The sequence below is a fragment of the Myotis myotis genome, unplaced genomic scaffold (genome assembly GCF_014108235.1).
Source record: "Myotis myotis isolate mMyoMyo1 unplaced genomic scaffold, mMyoMyo1.p scaffold_m19_p_13, whole genome shotgun sequence".
Taxonomy (NCBI): domain Eukaryota; kingdom Metazoa; phylum Chordata; class Mammalia; order Chiroptera; family Vespertilionidae; genus Myotis; species Myotis myotis.
Window position 1 is genome coordinate 10,907,503 of NW_023416317.1, and position 24,275 is coordinate 10,931,777.

At 43.1% G+C, this 24,275-nt stretch overlaps 1 protein-coding gene across 1 annotated transcript in view; it reads left to right on the forward strand.

Moving 5' to 3' along the window:
- Positions 1 to 477: 477 nt before the first annotated feature.
- The window catches only part of FHIT (fragile histidine triad diadenosine triphosphatase), a 1,348,303-nt gene continuing 1,324,505 nt past the window's right edge, over positions 478 to 24,275 (forward strand). The window contains exon 1 of the mRNA XM_036331720.1: positions 478 to 607. The gene's annotated coding sequence lies outside the window, so the exon portion shown is untranslated. The remainder of the gene's footprint in view (positions 608 to 24,275) is intronic.

The window sequence follows — 24,275 nt, forward strand, 5'->3', positions numbered from 1 at the left end:
TGACAAGTACTAAGGCGAAAATTACATTAAAAAGGGAGGAAGGCCAGGGAACCTGTGGTGCAATTTTACTTAGAAAGCAAGAGGAGGCCGCGTGTGTTGGTAACCGGCATCAGGTAAGGCCGGTGAGCCCGCCTTGAGAGACATAAACAGAGGAGGGTTTGGCTGGGGAGGAAAGAAGGAAGCAAAACTGTAGCACAGCTTAACGCGTTCTGTTACTTTTTCACTGGGAAAACAGCCCCACAAATGACCGTGCGATTTACGACAAAAATTCCTCTCCAGGGGGACTCTCACCTCAGCCCTTCTGCAGCGAGACACAGTGTTCCCGCCTCTGTCACTCTAGCTTTTGATTGGGCTGGCATATGCGCGTGCTCTGTGCCTATTGGCCGCTGCGCCTGTCCCCAGACGAGCGGCCATCTTGCGTCGCGCCCCGGCCGCCGGGCCCTCTGGGAATTGTAGTCACCGCTCGGCTCCGTCCGGTCGTGGGAGGCGTTGCCCTCTGATCCCGGCCCCTCAGGCAGCCACCCCAGTGGGCACACGCGCAGGTGCTGCTCCTGCCCCGCGCTCCCTCCCTTTGCCTTTCACTGCCCAGCTGCCAAGATCTTGGAAGGTAGGGGTGGCGGGGCAAGCACTAGTCGAACAGTGTTTCGGGGACGCGGGTCTGGGTTCCCCGCGCGTCCAGTCTTCACCCTGGCGGCCCAGCGGGGCGGGACCTGGGCCCACACGGCTCGTTGGGGGGTGGGGGTCTGTCAGGAAGACCCTCACTCCCACCCCTCGACCGTTTCAGGGCCAATTACTGAGCACCGCCCTCCCCCCCCCCGCCCCCCCGCAACTGAAACCCGCCCCTCCTCCGCGGCCTTTCGTCAGTGGTAAACTGAGGCACGGGGCCACGCCAGGGGTCCCGAGGGCGGCCTCAGCTCCCGGCTCTGGCGGGTAGTGGGCACCGGCCGCTTTTGGGTGGTTTGTCAGTTTCACAGGCAAGTAGCAGGAATCTCTGCCCCGAGGGATCTGCGTTACACCCCGCTCTGGGCTCCCCACAGGGAGTGTGGCTTTGAACACGTGTCCGGACAGGAACCAAGCTGGGCTCCGGGAAGGCAGTATCTCGGGAGAGAACTGTACACTTAGTATTCAAAAAATACACAAAAAAGCATGAGTTCGTTATGGTGGAAGAACCCATCAGTGCTTTGTTGGGCCTCTTTACACCTATTTTATGGCTGAGTGTTTTTACATGAAAATATGCAAGGGCTTTTAAAGGTCTATCCCTCGGGGGCGAGGCAGGTGAGTGGAACCGGAGCAGGACTTACAGCTGCCTCTGCTGCATGACCTTGGCCCCGCACACAGCGCTCATCTGGGGAAAAGGCTTAAACTCCCTGCCAAGTGGCCCAGGTGCTACCTGGAGCCCAAATCCACATGCGGTCTTGCTCGTGCAAGTTTGCCACTTCCTGCTGAAATGACCTGGGTCTCAGAAATGTGCAGGGGTCCAGGGGTTCTTTCAGAAAAGCTCTGCCCTGGGTTGAATGCGCCCCGCTTTGCGCCAGTTAAGAGCGCGTTTCCGAGCGCTCCCTCCGGCCCCACCTCCGGGCCCGCAGCGCGGGGGTGCGGGAGGCTGGCGGCGGCGTTGGAGTCCCGCTTCTCGCTTCCGGGAGGGCGGTGCTCCTCCTCCCTGCGGGCCGTTTCGGGGCGAGGTGCCTCCTGGGAGATGAAGTTTCCCCTCCCCGTTTTGTGGAGCAGCCTTTGCCTGGAAAATACAGCTCCCGTGGCCTGGGTCCTGGCTGCCGGCCTTGGCGTCCACCTGCTGTGAGCTGGCACTAGAGAGACCTGTTCAGGAAAGATGTCTTTGGCCGTCGTCATTGATTGTATATGCTGTTCCAAGCACTAGGTGGGGAATTACTGTCGATGCTTTTTCAAGTGTTAGGGATCGTGCGTGCTTTCAAACACACCTAACAGCCAACAGTGTAATCACAGGGTGTGTTCATATCATCTCTTTTAATACCACTGCAGCTCTCATTTGTAGACGAGGAAAACAACTTGAAAAGATGATTTGTCCAGGGTCACACACCTAGTAATAACATCTAGCATATTAAACAAGTAAATGTATGTTACTTTAGTTATTCTAGTTATTTAATTCTCTCAAAAGCTATATGCAAGAGATAGCCATATTCATCTGCATTTTACATTTTAGAAAACTAGGAAAGTTAATCAGCGTGTCCAAGTTAATGCAGCTACTGAACACAATACTGGGACTGTAACCCAGTCTACCTGCCGTCTCTGCTTAGGAAGAGATCGTACCTTAACAGAGTGAGCGGGAGCCCAACCTTTCTGAGTACAGGATTTGGAATTTTTCCATTAGACCATGTTGCCTCTGTAGTTAGACACTAACGTTAGAACAGCAAAAACCTTTGAGATCATTTAAATGCTGGCATCGAGTAAAGGTTCCACAAATGTTAGTTATATATAGCTTTATAATACCTTTATGTTAGAAATGAGGAAACTGGCCCAGGTGGTAAAGCAGTTTGCCCAAGGTCACATAGTTGGTCGGAGATGAGACTAGACCCAAATGTCTTATTTCCAAGTCCAGGGTTATTTTCATTTTACCAGCAGTCAGCTAGCAGGAGCACCAGATGTGAAGCTGTTTAGATAATGGCTTCTCCCCTAATTTGTTCTCTCTAAGCCACAGACCAGGACCAATTGTCAAGTCTCTCTCTCTTTTATTACTATTCTAAGGTTGTACTACTCATTAATTCAGCAGATTTGTTTGAGCATTTTTATATACTTATCTCTCTTTAGGTGCAGGGGACTCCTGGATGAGAAGTTGCTAATGGGTTAGGGCTGGAAAGGCCTTATAAACCATCAAATCTCTCATTTTATAAATGAGGGGAGTGAGGTACAAAGTCTCCGTGGTCTTCCTCTTAGCCCTTGTGTCAAAAGCATCCTGTTTCTGCAAGCAGGCAGGATTGTGGAGGCCTTATCCTACTGGATGTGGCCTTTTAGGCTCATGATTTCTTTTACTTGGGATACTGGTCCTCGTCTTACTCCTGTGCATGTCTGATGGATACGTTAGTTAGGAAATGTTCTGTGTCCCCATCTATTTGTATGTACATGCAGCTTCAACGTGCTCCATTTCTACTTTGGAAATTAGTGTTGTTTTGGCTCCCAGTACTCTTTTCTCTTTTGTTTTTTTCAGACACTTGTGAACAAAATATGACACTGTTTGCATTTACATATGTTAAAATCTAATGCTCTAAATAATATAGGGTCTCAGAAATGACCACATGGGTTGTTTGAATTATACAAAAGTTTTGTTTCAGAAGATACATTGGTCCTTTCAATTACATTTTCACAGATAATAAAGCAGGCAACTCTCACCTCTGTGTGTGAAAGATAATTTCTACCTAATTACATAATAAGGTAACAGATTTGTAAATTAGTGGTTAAACATTCCTGAGACAGTCACTATGGGAGACATTCTTCCCATCACCCCCTATTCACCCCGCCCCCTTCAGCACTCTCCCAACTGACGGTCTAATCATTCAGCTTCCAGAACGATGCATGACCACTAGTAGACACTGAAAAAATATTTGGGGAATTGCATTCATAAGCACTCCTGAGCCATGTTCCCACATTTTTTTTTTTTTTGAATCTCAGTTTTCTCTTTTAATGTAGAAATACCGCTTTGAAATACAAGACGGGGCAAAAGTAGGTTTACAGTTGTGAGTATGGGAAACACAGAGTTCATTCTTGTATTATTATTTATTAATTATTGTATCATCTTCCTACTATAAACCTACTTTTGCCTCCCGCTGTATAAGAGGTAGCAGGTCACTTTCCTTTTTATAAAAATATATTTTTATTGATTTTAGAAAGGAAGGGAGAGAGAGAGAAAAATAGAAACATCAGTGGTGAAAGAGAATCATTGATTGGCTGCGTCCTGCACGCCTCCTACTGGGGATTGAGCCCACAACCCGGGCATGTGCCCTGATGGGGAATCTAACTATGACCACCGGGTCCATCGGAGGATGTGAGCCACACCTGGGCTTGCTCTCCTTTTGATGTCTACATTGCAGAGAAAAATCTCAGCCTTCAAGACCATCCTCTGAGGGGCTGTTTCTTTGGGAATGTCAATGTCTGTAACTTCTCAGATGAGCAAGAGGTCCACATAGCACACCGTAGCAGAGAAACAATAGTCTGGAGGCCTATGATTTAAATCCCAGCCCTGCCTCTTAGGAAGGTTACTTAGTCCTTGGTTTCTTCTATAAAATAAGATAATAAGTATTTCTACTTCATATAGTGATGATAAAGATTAAATAAGATACTGTGCTTAAAGCTTTCAACATGTCAGGCACTCAATAGCTTCTATTCAATAGATGAATAGTAGCTCTTACTTTTATTAAATGTAACTTGATATTTGAAAATATATCAGATTTAAACTTGAGTCAGATATCTATTTTATAAAAGGATTTGCCATTTGTTTTCTTAGAATAGTAAGCCTGGCCATCACATTTGAAATAGGAAGTTACCCACCACTCTTGATAACCCATCTTGTCAGCACAGTGACACTCTCTAGTGTGGGCAGAGAGATAGTGAAGCTTTTGGCTCTGCACTGCTAGCTGAGAGGTCCCTGATCTACAGTTCCATCTATATATTAAATCTCGATTGAAAAGCAGCCTGCTTCTGTCAGTGGGCCTTCTGTTCGCTTGTAGAAAGGCTTGGGCCTGTCCCAGGAGCCTCAGGGTTAAAGCAGAGCAGTTGTCATCCAGATGGTGAGTAATCCCAGGGCAGTGGCCATGTGGGCATGGCAGTGCTTTCTAAAGCTGACAACTTCAACAGCCATGAGGTTACTGATAAGGAGGTGAGTTACAGAAAAGGGGTGATGCGGGGAGAGGGAAGGAGAGAGGGGAATGAGGATCATAGCAAGAGCAAATTGTGGATAGACAGACAAAAGGTAGAGCTGAGGTCCTCAGTATCCCACACATATTTGTTCAGCTCCTTTTATCCTGCTCCTAGCTCTGTGTCAGGCACTGTGCCATTACATACGGGAGATACAGCAGTGCATGGTGGTTAGTGGTAGTTCATTCTAACTGGGGAAGAGCTGCAGTGGTCGGCAAACTCATTAGTCAACAGAGCCAAGTATCAACAGTACTTCTTCAAAATAGACTCGCCCAGGCCGAAAACCGACTTCTGCGCATGAGCCACGAAGTTTCAATTGCACTGTACGCGCGCCCGCACGTGGTATTTTGAGGAAGAGACACACTCAAGGGGCCAAAGAGCCGCATGTGGCTCGCGAGCTGCAGTTTGCCGACCACGGGCTTAGAGGAAGGATGGAAGGAAGGGAGGAAGGAAAAGAGTAAGGAAGGAAGGGAGAAAGGAAGGGAGGGAGGGAGGAAAGGAAGAAGGAAAGGTGTGTTGGGATTTGACAAGCAGAAAAAAGGTCTCTGGGCCTGGGGTATAAGAACCAATGGGCAGGGAAGTGGGGGAGATGAGACTACAGAGGCAAGCATATTATGCAGAGTCTAGTTATCTGTATTGTAAAATAACTGGATTTAATTCCAAGGGTATTTGCGAAACCATTTAACAATCTTAAGTGGAGAAATGAAATGGTTGGATTTGTCTTCTAAAAAGTATGGATGCAGTATGGATGATGAATTTGTGAGAGGTAATAGTTGATGTGGGAAAAGCAGGTAGGCCTGTGCTTCTTTAACTTTAGTGTAAATATGAATCTCCTGCTTATCTTGAAATTCTTGAAATGTGGATTCTGATTTAGTAGATCTGGAATGGGCCAGATTCAGTATTTCTAACAGGCTGATGCTGCTGGCTCAAAGACTCTACTTTGAATAACAAGTACTGAGGAAACCCTTGAGTGTACTAGGTGAGAATGATGTGGTTAAGAGAATGGACTCAGAGAGCAAAAGACCTGGATTCTAACCTTGGTTCTACCACTTCCTTGCTGTGTGACTCTGGGAAAAACTGCTATTAATAAAAATCACAACTTTATGAACCCCTTTCTGTTTCCTTGTTTATTATATTTGAGTACTAGGTGAAATAGATTACCTTTACATCTACTGTTGTTGTTTTTGTCTCACATGTAAAGTCTGGAACTTCTTCAGTCCTTTGTAAAAACTTAAGTAAGTATTACGGGCAAATAGATGTATTTCTCCCATGCAATTGATTTTATCTAAATTTGAGGGGAAACAATCAGGGATCCTTAAAGTACCATATTATATTTAATTAAAATGGGAATTTGAGGCACCTTGCCCAAATTATAGTGCCTCCTTCTTTACATAACTTTAACCTGTTTGGACTGCCTTCCACCGGTGATTCTCAGCCTTCTTGCAAGTTAGAATCACCTCAGGGTGGTCCCATCCAGACGAATTAAAAGCAGAGTGTGGGAGGCAGGCATTAGTATTTTCTTTTTTAAGTTTCTCAGGTGATTCTGAAGTGCATTTAGGAATGAGAATCACTGATTTTAAAAACGGAACATGAAATGAATCAGGAACAGTTGAATAGGTGAAAGCCCTGGTGATGAACGAAATATCTAGAAAGTAGCATTTTGAAGGCTTTGGCAGTGAAAGAGATGATAAACCTCATCTCAAAGCTCATGGAATTTGAACTAACTACAGGCTGTGTCCTGGGTTATATCTTTTAGGTTAATTACCAAGGACCCCAACCATCCCACTCCCTTGTATCTGTAGCTGTACTTACCCGAGTCGGGATTCTCCTTAATGTTGAGTTAAACCTGTGTTTCTCTTCCTGATATTTACTTTGTTCCATTTGTCAGGGCTGAAAAAAGTATTAACCCATTAAAAACATGTTCAGAAGAAACTGGATGTATTGCATGCTTTCATGAGCTGTGCTTGTCCATGTTATTGGAAAGGTTTAAATTTTTAAACTATTTTTCATAGAAAGTACAGCCCAGTTTTACTTGTAACATTCTTACATTCTAATTCAATGCAGCTTGAGATGAACCACTGTCAGAGTGGGCACTTACTATACAGATTTGTTTCCTTTAAAATTTTTTTTTGGTAGTTATCCACATTCTTCATTTCAGGGTAGAATAATTAAGCTAATTTGATTAAATACCTTTAATTTGCTGGATTATCTACAATATATGGGAATCTTTTCCTTTTAAAAGTTTTTTTTTTTTTGCCCTAGGCGGTTTGGCTCAGTGGATAGAGTATCGGCTTGCGGACCGAAGGGTCCCGGGTTGGACTCTGGTCAAGGGCATGTGCCTCAGTTGCAGGCTTCTCCCTGGTCGGGGCGCATGCAGGAGGCAACCAATCGATGTGTTTCTCTCACATCAATGTTTCTCTCTCTTCCACTCTTTCTAAAAATCAATGGAAAAATATCCTTGGGTGAAGATTAAAAAAAAAGGTGTTTTTTTTTTTTTTTTTACCTTACAGAAAATGTATATGCATATGTTTTTTTGCATCTGAATATTTATATTTAAAACCTCATACTGGGCCCTGACCAGTTTGGCTCAGTGGATGGAGCATGGGCCTGCGGACTGAAAGGTCCCAGGTTCGATTCAGGTCAAAGGCATGTACCTTGATTGCGGGCACATCCCCAGTTGGAGGTGTGCAGGAGGCAGCTGATCGATGTTTCTCTCTCATTGATGTTTCTAACTCTCTATCCCTCTCCCATCCTCTCTGTAAAAACTCAATAAAATATATATTAATACTGGTATTCAGTATCCGGAAGCATTCTTGACCTGAATGTCTATTAACCCGAACCATAGTTTAACTTTTCAGCATTTCCCGAGCTTCTCTACTCACCAGGAGGTCATTTCACAATGTGTAGCCATGCCTTGTTTTATTACGCTTCACAGGCTGTGTGTTTTTTAAAGACTGAAGTCAAGACCATCCACCAGTAAACAGATGATGACTCCCTCTGTCGCAATGATTGCTTCATTTCTGTGGTCTGGAACCAAACCTGCAGTATCTCCGATGTAGGCCTGTTTCATTTTTCTGCAGTGTTGACTCAATAGAGCAGCAGTTTTCGACCCCTTTGGGGGTTGAACGACCCTTTCACAGGGGTCGCCTAAGACCATCGGAAAACACATATATAATTGCATATTGTTTTTGTGATTCATCACTATGCTTTAATTATGTTCCATTTGTAACAATGAAATTGGGGGTCACCACAACGTGAGGAACGGTATTAAAGGGTCGTGGCATTCGGAAGGTTGAGAACCACTGCAATAGAGAGAAAAAGAAAAGAGTGGGAAATAGTGCTTTCGTCGGAGGGTTTAATACAGTTAAAATTTTACATATTTTAGGGATATTTTGTATGTATGCTAAGGTTTTCTTTTAATGATAAATAATTAGGAATAGAAGAGAAAACTGAGAAACTGTTATGAGGTTCGCAAAAGGCACACATTGACAGCATTCTGGAACTTAAAGACTCTGAGTCTTTTTATGTGTTTATTAGTGTTGCTCATTATGGATTTACTCTTTTTATTAACAATCAGATTTCCATTAAAATTCAGTATATTCTGCAGTTTCTCAGCCTCATAGCTTTTGGAGCTAACACCCATCACAGATAATGTGAAATGTTGGTACTCCCTCATGAGGTTTAATGTGTGCATATTTTAGTTGGGCACAGGCTGGAGGAGAGTATAGTCTGCAGACATTTAATCACTGGAGTGTGTGGTAGGTGGTGAGAACAAAATTTTCATTTTCTGTGAGAGTTGATGACTTCTTCCCATGTCTTCAGTTTTGAAAAAAAAAAAAAAAAAGAATACTTGCTTCTGTCCTGTCTCCCCATTAAGTACAGGGCAGTACCTGCTTTGTTGTGCCAGGAGATGTTTAAGCAAAGCCTAGAAGCAGCAGTTCGTGTATGTGCTTGGAGCCCTGAGGACAGGCAGAGGAAGGGGCTGGACCCTGCTGGAATAAGGTTGTTTCAACCCTGGAGTGCTGGTGGTTCCTGTTCAACCTTCCCTAGGAACAGGCCTGGTGAAGGAAGAGGTAGTGATCTGAAGGAGAGCAGGGGAAAAGCAGGAGAGTGGAAAAGCAGAGGAAAAGCAAATGCAGAGTGTATGAAGGGGGGGTAACAACAAAAAGATAGTTGGGTGGAGGGAAAGTGTTTTGTTTTTCTGTGAGAGTTGTTTTTACAAAGATATATGGGAATGATGCGGTACACAGCATGCATGGCTGTGCACACAGAGATTAATGGGAGGCCCTGATACCTTCAGAAGAGGGGAAGCAACTCTGGGATACAAAAACAGTAAGTGGTCGCTGCAGTTTCAAATCCTTGTTTCTGGGTTCTGCTGGCTGATGGGGTGAAAGCAAGGCCAGGAAGCTTCAGCAGCCGTGGCCACAAATAAATCTGCAGCTGAGGCCCTCCCTGTCCTGGCCCCTCTGAGCAGGGCAGAAGCTTCCCCTAAGCTATGGCTTCCTAGCCTCTTGAACTTCCAAGAGGCAACGGGCCAAGGTTTCCCTGGCCTAGAGAAGTTGGCTGTGTTTGGCTTCCTAGTGCAGATGGAACAGCTGGGTCCGACTCCTATGGGTTGGGGACTGACTGCAACTATGGGCAAGGGTCCAGGTGAGGCTCAGAACTTCTGCCTTTCTAATAAACTCCCAGGTGATGCAGACACTGCTGGCCACACTTGGATTAGCACAGGTCTAGATCTTTATGGCTTCTACTGTGTTGCCATTCTGTGTTCATGTAATGAGTAGTGTTGGTAGAGTTCACAAATACACATATCACTCTTAACAAGCTGAGGGTGACTTTGGGCAGGTTGTTTTACTTTGCAGAGTTTTATTTTCCTCTATAAAATGAACACATAATAGGACCTACCTCAGAGGTAGGTATGAATTAAATGGGAAAAATCTATGTAAAATGTTAGCAAAGTACCCCCCATATAGTAATTTCTTAGTAAATGTATTATTATTATTATTATTTTATTATATTTTACATTTTTATTATTTTTGAGCTCAGTGGTTCATATTCATAGACCCAAAGCATATGGTTGTACCCATTAGCAGATGTGTGAGTATGGACCAGTTTCTTGGCTATGTCTGTTTCTTTCATCTTTAGAAAAGTACTTCTAACAATAACTACCTATGGGTATTGTGAAGGGTGAATAAGATTGCATGTATAGGGAGCGGGACGAGGGGAGAACCAAGATGGCGGCATAGGTTAACGCCAGAGTTTGCTGCCTTGAACAACTACTTCAAAAGTGAAACTAAAAAACGGAACGGACATCACCCAGAACCACAGGAACGCTGGCTGAGTGGAAGTCCTACAACTAGGAGGAAAGAGAAACGCATACGGACACTCAGAGGAGGCGCAGTGCTGAAGTCAAATTCTGAGGTGTGGAGTGCGCGGAGCGGGCTGGCGGCGGAGGGTGCGGTTGGCATTTTCAATCGGGAGGGAGTCGCAGACTCTGAGCTCCAGATCCGGGCGAGTCTTTAGGGACCCAGACTCAAACGGGAGAAGCGGGACTGTCTGGCTTCGGTCAGAGCGAGTGCAGCTTTCTCTCCGAGGTTAGCAGTGGGTGCTGGGACCCAGAGAGGCAGAGCCCCTGGGGACAGGACTGAGAGCCGCCATAACTGCTCTCTCTGGCCCACCCTGTTGATCCTGTGCGACCCGCCCCGCCCAAGCCCTGCACAGAGGCATTTGCCGGATAGCCTCAGGCAAAGGCTGGATTAGCACCTCCCTAGAGGACAGAAATTCTCTCACTGCAGACACAGCTGATTCTCATAGCCACTTGGCCTGGAGGTCAAACCCTCCCTGGTATTAGCTACAACAATCAAGGTTTAACTATAAGACTACGCACAAAGACCACTAGGGGGTGCACCAAGGAAGCATAACAAAATGCGGAGACAAAGAAACAGGACAAAATTGTCAATGGAAGATATAGAGTTCAGAACCACACTTTTAAGGTCTCTCAAGAACTGTTTAGAAGCCGCCGATAAACTTAATGAGATCTACAAGAAAACTAATGAGACCCTCGATCTTATATTGGGGAACCAACTAGAAATTAAGCATACACGGACTGAAATAACGAATATTATACAGACTCCCGACAGCAGACCAGAGGAGCGCAAGAATCAAGTCAATGATTTGAAATGCGAGGAAGCAAAAAACACCCAACCGGAAAAGCAAAATGAAAAAAGAATCCAAAAATGCGAGGATAGTGTAAGGAGCCTCTGGGACAGCTTCAAGCGTACCAACATCAGAATTATAGGGGTGCCAGAAGATGAGAGAGAGCAAGATATTGAAAACCTATTTGAAGAAATAATGACAGAAAACTTCCCCCACCTGGTGAAAGAAATGGACTTACAGGTCCAAGAAGCGCGGAGAACCCCAAACAAAAGGAATCCAAAGAGGACCACACCAAGACACATCATAATTAAAATGCCAAGAGCAAAAGATAAAGAGAGAATCTTAATAACAGCAAGAGAAAGAAACTCAGTTACCTACAAGGGAATACCCATACGACTGTCAGCTGATTTCTCAACAGAAACTTTGCAGGCCAGAAGGGAGTGGCAAGAAATATTCAAAGTGATGAATAGCAAGAACCTACAACCAAGATTACTTTATCCAGCAAAGCTATCATTCAGAATTGAAGGTCAGATAAAGAGCTTCACAGATAAGGAAAAGCTAAAGGAGTTCATCACCACCAAACCAGGATTATATGAAATGCTGAAAGGTATCCTTTAAGAAGAGGGAGAGGAAGAAAAAGGTAAAGATACAAATTATGAACAACAAATATGCATCTATCAACAAGTGAATCTAAGAATCAAGTGAATAAATAATCTGATGAACAGAATGAACTGGTGATTATAATAGAATCAGGGACATAGAAAGGGAATGGACTGACTATTCTTGGGGGGGAAAGGGGTGTGGGAGATGCGGGAAGAGACTGGACAAAAATCGTGCACCTATGGATGAGGACAGTGGGTGGGGAGTGAGGGAGGAGGGTGGGGCGGGAACTGGGAGGAGGGGAGTTATGGGGGGGAAAAAAGAGGAACAAATGTAATCTGAACAATAAAGATTTAATTAAAAAAAAAAGATTGCATGTATAACATCCTTGGCATATATTAGCTACTCTAATGACTATGGATTGTAATCACTGAATGTGATGGGTTTGCACAAGCAGCTTTCATTTCTTGGGGTTGGCCAGGTTCTTATGAGACTCTATGTGTGGTAGGAGCAGCCCACACTAGTGGCAGGCAAGTAGAGAGTGCGCCCAGGATTTGGAAGCAAGTACTGTCTCACAGTAAAGGCAAGCAGGCAGGTCGAGTGTGGGGTAACAGTCTGGCAGTAGCCTCTGACCTGTCTGGTACCCAATTTTAGTTCCTAAACCCCAGGTTTGTTCTTGCCTGTTCCTCTTGGGTATGAGCCATTCCTTGTTCATCATTAATTTATTCATTCAGCAAGCACTTACTGAGGCCTATTATATGTCAGGCATGGTGCTAGCTTTGGTTATACATCAGTGAACAAGACAGGCACAGTCCTGTGGAGATGGACAATATGCAAGATGGACAAATGTAATTGTAAAATGCCAAATATTGGCAAAAAAGAGTATAAGGTACTGTGATCGTGAAAGAGGTGACCTGCTGAGGTAGGGTAGCCAGAGAGGAGGAGCTGATATTTGAGCTGAGACCTATGTCAAGGATGAGAGGGGAGCAACTATGAGAAGATGTGCCATACTGAGTCCAAAGGAAGAAGACTCTGTATTGATTCTTAGATTAAGAAGATGTGCCATACTGAGTCTAAAGAAATAAGACTCTGTATTGATCTTTTAACACATATGCTTGCTAGCAGAGGAATTAAGGTTACTCCCAGTCAGACAGAACGTTTTATACAAGAAGTATGTCCATGCTTTTCTGAGGAAGGAAAGGTAGATGTAAAGGCATGGGAGGAGGTAGGCCCAAGGAGCCTTATCCTTAACCCCACTGCAGCCTTTCCACCCCGGGAAAGTGCAGGATTGGCAAAGCTCTCCCTGGGGTGATAGATCAGGACTCAGGTAATAGTGGAAAGCGCCAATCCTACTCTTAAAATGGATACAAGAGAGCATTTCGGGGTTTTCTTTTTAATGCCTGCTTTTAAAAAATAAAAAAGGGGGAATTTGCCGGGAGCCGGTCCATGCTTGCTGTTTCAAGGGACCTGGCATATATGGCATACTGTTCTTAATATGTTTGCTCACCTTCTTGGCACTATGTGTTTTAACCAAGGTCTCTGAGAAAGGTTGTTTCCCCAGGTAGGGATTTTCCCCTGAAGTTAGGGAGGGAATAAAACCTCTTAACTAGTGCCAGGTGGGTAATTAATCACTTTAACTACGAACAATCATGCTTAAGCTACATAATCTTTACTCCCTGGAATGGAGATAAAAAAAGCCCTAACCTTTGTAATAGAGATTGATAGGATTGAATCAACTGGTATAAATACAGATGTAATAAGACAGTAAGACACAGAACTTAGAACACAGAACCAAGAGAGACAGAACCTAGGCATAGAACCTACACAGAACGTTCTCTAGAGACAGAAGAACTTCGCTGGAGAGAACATGGCAAAAGATCCTGGACAGAAACTGACCTCAGAACTTAGAGACAGAACCTAGCGAGAGAACATGGCAAAAGATCCTGGACTGAACCTGACTACAGAAATTGTCAAGAGAACCTGACTAGAACCTGGTGACTGAACCTGGCTGGAGAACCTGGACAGAACCTGGCTGGAGAACCTAGCGAGGGAACTTGGCTACAGAACCTGGCTGGAGAACCTGGAGACCTGGCTGGAGAACCTAGCAAGACAACATGGACACAGAACCTGGCTGGAGATCCAAAGCAGAACCTCTCTGGAGATCCAGACCAGAACTTGGCTAGAGATCCTGACTGGAAATCCTGGCTGGAGATCCTGGCTAGGCTGCTGATCAACTGAACACTGTCTCCTTTTCCTTCCTTCTTCGCCGACTCCGTCTACACCTTTGGGGACCCCTGGACCTGCTGGGGTTGGACCCCGGCATGTGCAGAGCAGGTAAAGTGGCTTTCCAGGCAGAAGGAACATTCTGCACTGCAGCCTGAAGGGTAGAAAGAGCTTGACATGCTCAGAGGGATAAAAGAAGGCCTCTAGCTCAACCACAGAGATTGAATGGGGGGACTGGCACAGGTGAGGTTGGCCTGGCCATGTAGAGTTTAGAGGTCAAAGTGTGGAGTTTGGATTGTATTCTCTGGGTAATGGCCCTGTCCCTGAATCTCAGTATTGTGGTTGCAGCCTTGCTCTTTGCTGTTCAGACCATCCTTCTGCTGTTCTGCTTCTCTGAGTTCTTTGTCCTTCCCTCTTGCCAGATACCAGTTATGATCTTGGCTGATGCCTCCCTAATGCCTGCTGTCTCCATAACAGGCTTCTCTTTCACATGTTAATGTGCTCTTTGGACACCAGATGCCATGTCTATAACCTGGTTTCTTCCCATTTCCTTCACCTGGTTCTGCCTAGAGTGTCTGCTATACCTACTTCTGCCCCTGATGGAATATCAGGCCCATGTCCTTCCTGATCTGAGGCCTCTGTCATGTATCAGTGAAAACCAAGAAGAAAGCCATTGTGGTAGGGTTGCAGAGGGAGAGAATGAAAGGGACTAAGGGAGGAGAGCAGTTTGGGAACTAATGATTGGTGGAAGAAGCAATAACACACAGGTGGTGTGTGTGTGTGTGTGTGTGTGTGTGTGTGTGTGTGTGTGTGCGTGTGTGTGTGTGTTTTAAGAATAGTTTTATAGATTTTTAGAGAGAGAAAGGGAGAGGGAGAGAGAGAAACATCAATGTGAGAGCATAACATCGATCAGTTGCCTCCTGCATGCCCCTTATTGGGGATCGAGCCCGAAACCCGGCATGTGCCCTGACCGGGAATCAAACCAGCAGTCTTTCCATGCACAGTATGATGTCCAACCAACTGAGCCACACCTTCCAGGGCAATAACACAGTTTTTATTGGAATGTGTTGGAATGATAGGTTCAGAAGATTTTTTGAAAGAGTTTGAAGGAAGCTTGTTCTAAAGAAGGGAAATGACTCGCTCTGGGTCAGAGATAGAGTCAATGTCAGAATGATAACCTTCTCTCATAGTCCTCTGTAGGTTAGGTCCTGTCTTTTGCTTCCCTGACTTATACTTTTTTTATAGCTTTTACTTAACCCCTAAGTTTTGATCAATGCGTCTTTTCCCTTTGGATTGTAAGGTCCATGAAGGCAGGGCCAGTGGCTATTTTGCTGATGCTGTCTTTCTAGCATCTGATCCCCATGTTGGGTAAGTAGTCTAGGTCAGTGGTCGGCAAACTGCAGCTGGCGAGCCACATGCGGCTCTGTGGCCCCTTGAGTGTGGCTCTTCCACAAAATACCATGTGTGGACGTGCATGTACAGTGCGATTGAAACTTCGTGGCCCATGCGCAGAAGTCGGTATTTTGTGGAAGAGCCACACTCAAGGGGCCAAAGAGCCGCATGTGACTCGTGAGGCACAGTTTGCCGACCACTGGTCTAGGTCCGGAACTTAGAATTTGGTATTGGATTTTGCATTGTGCCATAGACCCATAGACTTCTGGGCTGTCCTCCATTATTTCTTTGGTTAACTGAGTGTTGGTTGCATGGTTGAGTATAAGTGATATCTACAAAGTTCCTGACCTCAGCCCCTCTTACCATTTCTTGAACTTGTACTGCCTCCCATTTTCTCCCCTCATTAGAGATAATGCCTTGTTTATTGTGTCAATGTTGTCCGTTTTCCCTTTCTAGAAAGTTTGCTCCCCAAGGGCAGGGATATCATTGTTCCTGTTTCTTGCTGTATCCCTGTGCATAGAACAATGTATGGCCTATGTAGACTGAATTATGTCACCATTACCATCAAGATCCGAAAGTCTGGGTTTCCCTGAAAACTACTGCTCCATGCTGATGGGTTATTTATGCTGCACAGATAATTGGAATTTTCAAAGGCTGGGGAGTCAAGAAGGGGCTGTAAGGAAGGGAGTACAGAGAAGAACCCACTATCTGGCTCTGAGGAATGAGTCTGGTTTTGTTTCTCATTAGCTGTGTAATCCTGAGCAGAGTACTCAACCTCTCTGCATCTCACTTTTCTATAAAATGCAGACAACAAGACTAGACTACTTAGTTCTCAGGTTGTTGTGAGGATCAGGTGAGATTACTGATGTAAAGCATACCTTCACAGTGTGTGACATGACACCTGTGATTGCTGCCATTAAACCCGGCATGCTGTTCTGTCTGCTATTGCTGGCTAGTAGTCATATGTGTGTGCCAGTTTTCTCTTTGAAAATCAGGGCTAGATCTTTCCTTTAGCGCTGTGTTATTTGGTGGACTGTCATATTCTCTTTGGTCATCAAATAAATGTACAGGTCTTCAGTTCTGGCCATAGAAACTTACTCAAAATGCTGATGAGTAACAACCCAGGATTCAGCACAAAAAATTAATGCTGCTTGATGTTAAAGATGGAGGAATATAAAGTAGAAAACAAACACATCTACCATACTGTAATATTTAAATGCCATCTCATAAACACTTAAGATTCTCATTAGTCCAACATCAGAAAAATGATAAATATTAATATTTGCCATCAAAGGAAAGCCTAGAAATCAAAGTCGAGTAAACTACTGTTATATTTCAAAGATTACATAATACTGAATGAATTTAAATTCATCATCACCAAAATCCTATTTAAAAAAATTTCTCTGTGAGACAGTTTAATTATTTTTATGCAGTGTACAAACTAGGGAAGACGTGCCCTTAGTCAGAAAGGATCCAGGGGACTTGCTGATTCAGACTGTATCCTCAAAGAAATTGGCTGTATTGTATTTTGTGTCTACAAAAGAGTCCCACGTGTGCCTGAGCCAACCTCCTTCTCTATTGATCTCCAGTTCTATTTCAGGAGAATCATATTGGAAATTGGCTCTAGGTAGATCATGAAAGGGCACAAGGTACTTCCTGTCTTGGCTGTGGATTCTTTCCCCAAGATTTTCTATTATTCCGAGTTCTGAATGTTCTAGCAGTGTGCACTTCAGTCCCCAGGGTCAGGAGGGAACAGAGGGAGAGCTGACAGGCTGATGCCATCACTCTGAGGCTGTCAGGCTCTCCCTTCCTGCTTTCACTGTGCCTGAGATGGCTGACTCAGTGTGAGAGGCCCTCACCATGTTACTGCAAAGATAGTACTGGGGACCTGGGCTTTAGTGCTGTCCCATTGCCTTATGCAAGTCTTGTCCTCTCCCTTAACACATCTGTAGAGTGAGGGCTTTAAGTCTGATCATTCTGAAGTTCCCTGCCTCCCCAACATCCCTGGCAGTTTCCTCGCATGGCTGACTTTGGGGCCAGACTGACCTATACCTTTCCTTAGCTAATTAACTTAAGTTCTTATCCATTAAATGGGAATAGTGCAAGGTTGTTGTAAACAAAGGATATGATGTTTGGAAAGCATTCAGTGCTGTTTGGCACATCATAGGGATTTTTTTTTAAAAAAAATTAAATCTTTATTGCTCAGATTATTACATTTGTTCCTCTTTTTTCCTCCCATAGCTCCCCTCCACCCAGTTTCCACCCCACCCTTTGCCCTCACTCCTCACCCACTGTCCTCATCCATAGGTGCACGATTTTTGTCCAGTCTCTTCCCGCATCGCCCACACCCCTTTCCCCCGCAAGAATAGTCAGTCTACTCCCTTTCTATTCCCCTGATTCTATTATAATCACCAATTTATTCTGTTCATCAGATTATTTAGTCACTTGATTTTTAGATTCACTTGTTGATAGATGTGTATTTGTTGTTCATAATTTGTATCTTTACCTTTTTCTTCTTCCTCCTCTTCTTAAAGGATACCTTTCAGCATTTCATATAATACTGGTTTGGTGGTGATGAACTCCTTTAGCTTTTTCTTATCTGTGAAGCTCTTTATCTGGCCTTCAGTTCTGAATGTTAGCTTTGCTGGATAAAGTAATCTTGGTTGTAGGTTTTTGGCATTCATCACTTTGAATATTTCTTGCCACTCCCTTCTGGCCTGCATGGTTTCTGTTGAGAAATCGGCTGACAGTCGTATGGGTACTCCCTTGTAGGTAACTGACTTTCTTTCTCTTGCTGCTTTTAAGATTCTCTCTTTGTCTTTTGCTCTTGGCATTTTAATTATGATGTGTCTTGGTGTGGTCCTCTTTGGATTCCTTTTGTTTGGGGTTCTCTGCGCTTCCTGGATTTGTAAGTCTATTTCTTTCACCAGGTAGGGGAAGTTTTCTGTCATTATTTCTTCAAATAGGTTTTCAATATCTTGCTCTCTCTCTCTTCTTCTGGCACCCCTATAATATGGATGTTGGTACTCTTGAAGCTGTCCCAGAGGCTCCTTACACTATCTTCATATTTTTGGATTTTTTTTTTCATTTTGCTTTTCTGGTTGGGTGTTTTTTGTTTCTTTGTATTTCAAATCATTGACTTGATTCTTGCGCTCCTCTGGTCTGCTGTCGGGAGTCTGTATAATATTCTTTATTTCAGTCAGTGTATGCTTAATTTCTACTTGGTCCTTTATCACAACCTTGAGGGTCTCATTAAGTTTATCGGCGGTTTCTAGAAAATTCTTGAAAAACCTTAAAAGTGTGGTTTTGAGGTCTATATCCAGTAGTTTGCTTTCTTCTATTTCTGTCATTTGTGTCCTGTTTCTTTGTCTCCGCATTTTTTTATGCTTCGTTGTGTCGATAGAATGGCTTTCTGTACTAGGTGTCCTATATGGCCCAGTGGCTCAGCCTCCCCAATTACCTGAGGTAGACACTTTTGGTGCACCCCCTTGTGGGCTTTGTGCACAGTCTTGTTGTAGTTAAGCCTTGATTGTTGTAGGTAACACTGGGAGGGATTGACCTCCTGGCCAACTGGCTGTGAGAATCAGCTGTCTGCAGTGGGAGAACTTCTGTGCTGGAGACACCCTTCCGGGGCAAGACTTGCTTCAGTGGGGCTTTGGTGCTCACTGAGTCTGCCCCCTGAGTGTGTCCCTTATGGATCTGAGGAGTTGTATTCTGTAGTAGCTTCTGTAGTAGCTTGCTGCCATCCTCCAGTAGCTCTCCGCCCGCTGCCTTGCCCTCCTGTAGCTCCCCCTGCCCCTCCTCATAGCTTGCTGCCCTGCCCCCTCCTGTAGCTCTCTCACTGCCCCAGCCTCCTGCTGATCCATGATCTGGTAGTTACGCCGTTGGTCATTACGCTTCACGGCGTAATGACCATTTGCATATTACATCTTTATTATATAGGATAGCAAGTTAACATTTATTTATGTTGTTTCCAAGATCACTCCCATTTCATATAAGGGTATGAATTTCAATATAGAATAGAGTTATTTAAGAAAATATTAATATTTCTCAAATCAGCAGCATCAAACTGTATTCATGGAAATAAATAAAACATACTGCATTTATATAATGCAGATTCACTTGGAAACATAAAATTTCTTTATCTCTGTAGCTTAGCTTGCAGCTGTTGGCATCAATCTATTTTAAAACAAAAAAAAAATGTTACTTCTTAACTTCTGTAGATCTGCAGGCCGATATTAGGCAGAGTTGGTGTTGATGAGGCTATCATCTTGGTCAGAGGGCACAGATTATTCTATGAAAGTTGCTATTTAAAAAAACTTTTCTTATCAAGTGCATAAGAAAAGAAATTCATTTTAAAAGCTTTAAAAAACAGACAGATGCTGAAAATTAAAATAACATTGCCATTCCACTATCAGTATTGCAGTATGTACACTTTCCATTTCTTTTTATTGCATGTATATATTTGTTAGTTTGTCTAGTTCTCTAAATTGGAATCATACTTTATATTATAGTTTTGTTACCTATTTGTCACTCATCAATGTATTCTGTGACTTTTTCCATCTCATTGATGACTGTAAAGTACTGCACTATTAGAATATATCTATCTCAAATATTTAACATTAGGTTCCCTCACCTCTATTTCTGATCTACATTAATGAAGAATATTTGCAAATATGCATAATCATATGTATGATTCTTTTCTTAGCATGCATTCTCAGAGGTGGAATGCTGGTTCATATTGTAAGCCACAGGTGTAGCTCCCTCGTTTTTCTTCACTGCAGGCAGTGCTCCCCTGTGCACCTGGAACCCCCGCTCACCACTTCTCCTGGGCTCTTAGGAACTCCATAGAGCCAGAAGCTGGTGGGGCAATGAACATCAGTTCGCAGGCCCTCCTCCTTGATCAAAATAAACACGTTGGGTTGTGGGTACCAGCCTTAACATGTCCTGTGTTATTTAGTAAGCTTTGTTAGCCAGGATGCTTTCAACTGCAAGTAACAGAACAGTCGATTTATGGTGGCTTAAAGAAATAGAGGATTATTTCTCTCATATAACAAGAAATCTGGAAATGTGGGGGTGGCTGTGGCTTCAGTTCAGCAGCTCAGAGGTGTCAAGGAGAGAGTAGCTACAGTGTTCTTAGCCTTTTCTCATGGTCACGGATGGCTGTGGCTGAAGCAGGCATCATGCTTGTGTTCAGGGAGTCAGTGAGGGGTGAGAGAACACAGATGAATGAGACACATTTTTGATCCTGGGAGTTGTTGGCCTGATTTTAAAAAATGGTGCTTCTCTTATTGCAGCAGTAATATATGATCATTATAAAAATATATTTCACCAACTATTTCATGACCAAGAGGTAATCACTGCTCTCATTTTGGTGTTTATCCTTCTAGTTTAGTTATAAATGCACAAAAAAGTGGGAAATCCATTTATGTACTGCCTCTTAACTGGCCTTTTAAAATTAGCATCCATCTCTGTGCCTAGCACCTGGTAGATGCTTTAACAATTTTACTGAAAAATTAATTCGTGATTAAAAAATACTCTATGAATATTTTTCTATATCTTTGAATGTGAATAATTTTTAACAGTTGCATATTGCTTAATTGTTTGCATGTTTCATTATTTCTTTGACTGGTTCTCTATTATTTTACATGTAGATTTTTTTCAAAATTTTAACTATGACAAATAATTCTGTAGTGAACCTTCCTCTCTCTCTCTCTCTCTCTCTCTCTCTCTCTCTCTCTCTCTCTCTCTCTCTCTCTCTCTCTCTCTCTGTAAAACTCTCTTGTTATTTCCTTAGATAAATTTATTTCAGAAGTGGAACTACTCTGTCCGAGGAAGTGCCAGTTTTAATGTATATCACCAAGTTGCCCTCTTCAGATGTACCATTTTAAACTATGTTGTTTTAGTTTTTTCTTTTCAATAGGCTTAAATTTGAGTAGTAATATATTCATCTGGTTCAAAAATCAAAACAATACAAAAAGTTATAAAGTAAAATTTTGTTCCTGTCCCTGTACCCCCATCTCTGCCCCCATTTCCCTTAGGGTAGTCACTTTTATTATCTTCTTTTGCATCTTTTCAGTATTTTTAACACACATAGGCAAATATGTATATGTATTATTTTCCTCCCATTTTTACAAAAAAAAAAGTAACATATAATACATACTGTTCAGTACCTTACTTTATTTGGTTTGACTGCTGTATAATGTCTCCTTTGTGAATATTCCATAGTTTTATTTATGTATTCTCCTGTCTAGCCTTATTTGTAACCTGTATCTTTTCAGCCAAATCAGGCCCAAGTGAACCATGATATCTGGCCCTGCAGCTCCACCAAAATAGGAATAGGCAGCTGTATCTTAATTTCCCAGACCTCCTGCCTGGCCTGCCACATATTTTGACTTCGCCTTTCAGAGAGTAGTTGGCAGTGTCTGAACTATTCTGAATCCAGGAAGTGAGAAAATTGTAAAAGTAGGTTTATCTTCATTGGAAGACCCAGTGGCTTGCCCAAAGCCCTTACCTTTGACTGGGAGATATTTTCATGTTCTAGTTTAGGAAAAGAGCACCCTCTCCATTCTTATGCAAGGGTTGGAGGCCCATTACTTTTTAAGGAATTTAATGTCACAGAGTTCCAGGCCCATCGTATGCTCCCCCAAAAGGCTCTAGGGAAGCATCCTTCCTTGTCTCTTCCAGCTTCTGGTGGCAGCAGGCATTCTCTGGCTTGTGGCCACATGTCTGTTTCCTTCACTGCTCCTTCTGTCTAGCTCGAATCTCCCTCTGCCTTTCTCTGATAAGGACACTTGTCATTGTAGTCAGGGTCCACCCCAGTAACTCAGGATGACCTCACCTTACATTCGGAACTTAATTTCATCTGCAAAGACCCTTTTTCTGTAAAAGGTCACATTTGCCAGGCTCCAGAGCTTTGACGTAGACATATCTTTTGGGGACAACTATTCGACCCACTTACAGACTTTGACTTCAATGCTCTGATTCCAGAATCTGTTCTCCGCTCTTCTACATCATATCCTGTGAAGAGCCACAAAGTCTGTTTTCTATTCCACATGATCTTAAGGACTGGGGCTTGCTTGCTCAGTGTTGTATCGTCGTTGTCTTGCACAGTGCCTTGAGCAGAGAAAGTGCTCAATAAAACGAATGGCCTTATCAATGATTATGTATATGAAAGCAGTTTTCTGTTCTCTCATTACTTTTCTCCAGGCTGAATCTCCCTGGGAATTTCAGTTGTTTATTACATGAAGTTCAGATCACCCCTCTCCCTACTTCTGCCTGCCCTCCTCTAGTATTTTATAATTTCCTCAACCTTCCTCTTAAAACATGCCTTCCAGACTGAACTCTATTTTAGATCTAAGCAACAGGGTAGAATAGGACTGTTAATTCTCATGGTTTGTGTACTATATTTCTTTAAAGTAGCCCTAGGTTGTGTTCATTTTAGAGCAACTGCTAAAGTCATTGCTGATCATTAGTAGCTAAAGACATTAAATTATTTTTCCTCCCATACTAGGAGCTCTACTTAGTCATTGAGTTTTTGAGGCCAAATTCAGCCCTCATTTATTTTAATTGATTCTGGGGATGGATTATGAGTTTGGAAAGAAAATGGTCCAAACATCACACACTGGGGTTTAGTAGATAGCACGAACATATTCATGAATAAATCCAGTTTCCCTTTTCCACTCCAGTTTGTTGACCATGGAATAAAACCTGTGTGCTATGAGAGAGATGTATGATGATCCAAAACAAATCCTTCAAGAACAAATCAGGATTTTCATGAGCAAATCTTAGAGAAGAGAACCTTTATAATTTTCACCCCTTGTGGCATGTCATTGGTAGAGTCTTCCTTTATTTTTATTTTTTTGTCAATCACATTTACCAACTGCTTGTGTTAATTTTCATGTACTTGTACCCTGAACAAATTTATGCTGTTGGTGTTGTATGTGCTGGAAATTTCACTACTGTCAAAACATGTTTTTAAAAGTAACCCATGGGTTTTAACCAGTGCAATCAAAATAAATTAGATTTTATAAAAGCAAAATCTACCTTAATATTTAGATCAGCAAGGAAGTGTAGTTATGATCAACTTGTGCCCTTATTTGGCAAGATAATACTGATGCATACCAGTATTTTTCAAACTATTTCTTTTAATTAATTGCTTCTTTAAACTAGGGGTTAAAACACAGAATAGATAATAACGTCTCAGTGATGGACTCCATGACTTCATTTACTCCGTTATACTTTCTGCTGCATCTTGAATTGGTTTCTTCCAATAGGAACATCTGAAGGGAAAGATACTTAGTTGGAAATTCTTCCTCCTCAGCTTAAATGTCGCTTCCACGGGGAAACTTGTTCTGACTCATAAGACTTGGTTAGTTCTTACCACATAAGCCCCCTTAGTATCTTCTGCTTCATTTGCAGCCGTCATTACATCAGTTTTGTTAAAAAAAAATACATTTTTTTAATGATTTCAGAGAGGTAGAGAGAGACAGAAACATCAGTGATGAGAGAGAATCATTGATCAGCTGCCTCTTGCACACTCCCCACTAGGGATTGAGCTCGCAACCTGGGCATGTGCCCTTGACTGAAATCGAACCTGGGACCCTTCATCTGCAGGCTGACGCTCTATCCACTGAGCCAAACCAGCTAGGGCATTACATCCGTTTTAATTGCCTTGTTAATGTTTGTCTTTTGACCCAGGCTGTAAATGCTAAGAGTCAGTGTCTGATGTCAACATTCTACGAGTTCATTGTTTGGCACTTGCAGATGCTTAGTAAACTTTTGGAGACTGGTGGGCCAGAGGCTGAAATGTCATTAAAAGGCTTATGGGAACAATAATTGTAACAATATTTGCATGCGTGCAAGTATACATGCTAATAGCAGTGAGTGCCTCTTTCTGTTTTTCGTGTGTGTGTGTGTGTGTGTGTGTGTGTGTGTGTGTGTGTGTGTGTGTATGTGTTGTGGGAGGCGGGGGGGTTACCACTGCATCAAATTACTGAAGTAGAAAGAACAGTTGACAT